The sequence below is a fragment of the Xenopus tropicalis genome, chromosome 5 (assembly GCF_000004195.4).
Source record: "Xenopus tropicalis strain Nigerian chromosome 5, UCB_Xtro_10.0, whole genome shotgun sequence".
Classification (NCBI taxonomy): Eukaryota; Metazoa; Chordata; class Amphibia; order Anura; family Pipidae; genus Xenopus; species Xenopus tropicalis.
The window spans coordinates 155,900,021-155,904,747 of NC_030681.2; the positions used below are offsets into that span (position 1 = coordinate 155,900,021).

At 37.0% G+C, this 4,727-nt stretch overlaps 1 long non-coding RNA gene across 1 annotated transcript; it reads left to right on the forward strand.

Moving 5' to 3' along the window:
* The first annotated feature begins 985 nt into the window (after positions 1-985).
* LOC116410789 lies at positions 986-2,806 on the forward strand. The gene is made up of 3 exons (XR_004222632.1): positions 986-1,080; positions 1,169-1,204; positions 2,494-2,806. It is a non-coding gene; the product is annotated as an uncharacterized LOC116410789 (long non-coding RNA).
* Positions 2,807-4,727: the final 1,921 nt, after the last annotated feature.

The window sequence follows — 4,727 nt, forward strand, 5'->3', positions numbered from 1 at the left end:
TGTAATACAAAAGGGGATTTGGTAAGTATACAAGTATCTTTGTTTCTTTGCCATATTTTTAAAGTGGCTTGTATCAGCGGATGTCGTTTTAATTCTCCTATGATGGTCCCATTTTCAATCCACAGGGTATTTTCTAAGGGAATTGGCGAAAATAATTGTTCTAATATACACCAATCTTTTCTTTGTTTTTCAAGGACCCAATTAAGGATTCGAGTTAGATGTACAGATACACAATAAAGGTATGCATCAGGTAAGCCTCTGCCTCCTTTTTCTTTTGGTAAAATAAGTTGATTATATTTCAATCTGGGATTTTTCCCATTCCAGATAAATCTTGTAAGGAGGGATTTTATTGAGGTAAAAAAGGAATGGGGGAGATTGATTGGTAAGACTTGAAATAGGTATAATATTCTAGGCATGAGCATCATCTTAACCGCTTGTATTCTTCCAAACCAAGTAAGTTGTAGTTTTTCCCAATTACATATAGTCTTTTGTAATGATGCTATTAATGGAAGGTAATTATCTTAGTATGCTTTATCAATCTTAGATTGTATTCTGACCCCTAGGTATTTTATACATGGATCTGCCCATTTAAATGGGAAGTTTAGTTTTAGATTTTAAACTACCGTTTTTGTAATGTTGATATTCAAAATCTCTGATTTAGTATAGTTAACTTATATAGTTAAGTTTGATAAAGTGCCAAAAGTTTTCATGAGGGACATTACATTCGGAAGTGAAATATGTGGCTTTGTGATGAAAAGCAAGAGGTCATCAGCAAAGGCCGCACATTTGTATTCTTTAGAGTCTGCTAAGATACCAGTTATGTCTGGGTTGTTTCTAATATGGGCCAAGAGTGTCTCCATGACGAGAATGAATAATGTGGGAGATAATGGGCATCCCTGTCTTGTCCCATTAAAGATCTGTACTTTGGGTGATAGAGTACCATTTATTCTGATTCTGGCTGTGGGTTGTTCGTATAAGGCTAAAATTCTCTCTCTGCTTATCTGTCCTAGACCTATGCCCGCTAGAGTTCTGTCTAGGAAGTCCCATGACACTCGGTCAAATGCTTACTCTGCATCGGTGGTAAGTATAAGTGAGGGAATACATTTCTTTTGTGCATAATTTATCAGAGATATTACTTTGGCTGTGTTTTCTTTTCCTTCTCTTCTAGGTACAAATCCTGCTTGGTCGGTATGAATTATATTAGGTAAGTATTCTTTTATTCTATTTCCTATAATTTTTGCATATATTTTTAGGTCTATGTTAATTAAAGATATGGGTCTATAACTTGAACATAATTGTGGGTCTTTCCCTGGTTTAGGTATTATGGTGATATGGGCCTCTTGTGCTTGAGGGTGGAAGCCACTATTTTTTTTAAATGGAATTAAAATAAGTTAAGAGAATGGGTGAAAGTACCTCTTTAAAGGTTTTATAGAAAATCGCTGAATATCCATCTGGGCCTGGACTTTTCCCTGCTGGAAGGGAATCTATGCATTTTTCAATTTCTGTTAGGGAGAAAGGTGCTTCAATCGTCTGGGACTGTTCTTGAGTTAATTTGTTAAGCTTTGCTTCCTTAATAAAATTATCTATTTTTTCTATGGAGTCTAGGGGGCTGATTTACTAAGACACGATTTCGAATCCGAATTGGAAAAATTCCGATTGGAAACGAAGATTTTGCGACTTTTTCGTATTTTTTGTGATTTTTTAGGCGTCTTTACGATTTTTGCGTAAAAACGCGAGTTTTTCGGCGTCTTTACGATGTTTGCGTAAAAACGCAAGTTTTTCGTAGCCATTACGAAAGTTGCGCAAAGTCGCGATTTTTTCGTAGCGTTAACACTTGCGCGCAAAGTCGCGCCTTTTTCGTAGCGTTAAAACTTAAAAGGCGCTACGTTTCGCGCAAGTTTTAAAGCTACGAAAAAATCGCGACTTTGCGCAACTTTCGTAATGGCTATGAAAAACTTGCGTTTTTACGCAAAAATCGTAAAGACGCCGAAAAACTTGCGTTTTTACGCAAAAATCGTAAAGACGCCGAAAAAAATCGCAAAAAATACGAAAAAGTCGTAAAGACGCCGAAAAAAACGCAAAATTACCGATCATTACGAAAAAAACGCAATCGGACACATTCGGCCCGTTCGTGGGTTAGTAAATGTGCCCCTAAGGGTGGAGTAGCTGATCTAATTTTATAAATGCTATACCTTTAGTGTCATTAATCACATTGTTGATATCATTCCTTATTGAGGATATTTGGGTTAGCGGTTGGATTTTTTTAAGAATATTTGCAAAATGTTTGTTGCATTTATCACCCAGTTCGTAATATCTCTGCTTGGTCCTCATGTATGATTTCCGGACCTTTTCGTTAAAGAGGGTTTTCAATTGTATTCTTTTACTTTCTAATGTGATTAAAGTTTTTTGTGCTAAAGACTCTTTATGTGTTTGTTCTAGAGAAGTTATATTATCAATTAGCTTAGTTATTTCTTTGTCTTTTTCCTTTTTTAGATTGCTACTAAGTGCCATCAGATGACCTCTAAGGACACATTTCAAGGTTTCCCATAATGTCGCCTGAGAGATCTCATCAGAGGAATTATTCTGTATTATTTGAGAAATCAGAGATTGAATTTGTTTTCTAATATCTTTTCTATGGAGCATAGATTCATTTAGTCTCCAAGTATATTCATTTCTTGAGGTCTGAGGGATTTTAAATTTTATTCTAACTGGTGCATGGTCTGAGTGATGAAAATTCCCTATGTCAGCAGAGTTAAATAAATGTAACCATTTTTGAGATGTATATATAAAATCTATCCTTGAATAAACTGAGAATGTTTTGGAAAAGTGTGTGTAGTCTCTTTTCTTTGGATTAATTGCCCTCCAGACATCAATTAACTGCATGTCTGCAAATAATTTTTTGACTTCTTTGAGTCCTTTATATGATATATTGGTCCTTTTGGAAGAAGAGTCTACTAGCGGGTTCAGTACCATATTAAAATCACCTTCTAACAGTATTGGTCCCTTGCTAAAATTTTCTAGGATTTTCCGGAAGTGCTTAATAAAAGAGATTTGCCCTGTATTGGGAACATAAATATTAGCAATTGTACACATTTGGTTCATTAATACACCTTTGATTAAAATGAATCTACCTTCACTATTGGATAGGGTATCCGTATGCTTGAAAGGTAAGCCTTTATGTAACAAGGTAAGTACCCCAGTTGCCTTTTTTGTGGGATTATTGCTCATAAATACCTGGGGGTATGATTTGAGAGACATTGTGGGAGCGTGTTTTTCCTTAAAATGGGTCTCCTGTATCATCACTATCATAGCTTTACTTTTTTTACATTCATGGAGGATTTGTGCCCTTTTTACTGGTTCGTTCATCCCATTAACATTATAGGAAAATACACAACAGTCCATATTAGATTGCTCAGCCATTCTGAGGTGTGTGTTCAACCTGCTCATTTAGGGGTTTCTGATGAATTTTATGATACTTGTTGGCATATTGCGAGGGAGGAGGATGGGGAAGGAGAAAGGATATAAACTTGTAACTCCAAAAATAACTAGAGAACTTTAGTGGGGAAGTAATCATTTGCCGCAGTAGACTTACAGGGGGAATACCCCTTTGCTGAGATGGTTTAGTAGCGGCAAAGGTGACCAGCACCATATTTTTGGGAAAGCGAGGATGGTTGGAGATGGGTAGAGATGTATCTATACCTTATTGTCTCGAGATGTCTCAGACCCACCGTATCTTCTATATAATGAATAATTTGTTTAGGAGACAGGGGGGGCGAGAGTAACCTCTATATTAACCATGTGAGAATAACAATAGGGTAACTTTAGAACAGGTCATTTATATAACATTATAAACAAAAACCTTGTACACTGGTATTGTATTGTAAGTTAAGTCAAAATCAGTTTAACCGTTATAGACAATCTTATAATTACCCAGTTGGATTATGAGATGTTAAGTCCTTTAAAGTTCTTTCAGCTGTGCTAGGTCTTGTTGGCTTTCTGCAAATTATTTATCACCTTGCTAGAGTCAATTGCTTTCTTATAAATTCGTCAGGAAGCAGATATTCCTTTGGGTACAGTTCCAAATGCTCACTGGAGGTCCGTCTGTTAGGTCCAACTCAGGTGAGTGAAAATCTCGCTTTGTCCCTAGGGGTCCTAGGGGTTTGTGGTGTTCTTTTAGCTGTAGGTGTCAGTGTCCAGTCATTTTGCATATCGAAAGATAAATCCGGCATTTTCCCTGGATCTGGCATCCATCCGGGTAAGTCCAAGGCAGGTAAATGTAATTTGCTTAAGAAAGTTTCTGTGTCCGTGGGTATGCGTAGCACTGCTGTAACTCCATCTTTGGCTGCGGTGAGTGCAAAGGGGTATCCCCATCTGTATAATATGTTGTTTTCTCTGAGAGTGTCAGTAAGTGGTTTCAACATTTTCCTTTTGGCCAGAGTGGTTCTGGACAGATCTTGAAACAGTTTTATGGCACAGTCCTCATATGTGAGATTACTGACATCTTTAGATTTTGTTAAGATCTCTTCTTTTAAGGAGAAGCTGTGCAGGCAACACAAAATGTCACGTGGAGCATTTAAAGGGGCGGCTTTCGGTTTCTGGACCCTATGTGCCCTTTCTATTTGGATTTCCGTGGAGGAGTCTCTATTTAATATTTTGTTAAATATTAGTAGGAGAACATTGCGTATATCCTCATTGGGAATCCTTTCTGGCACTCCCCGCACCCTTAT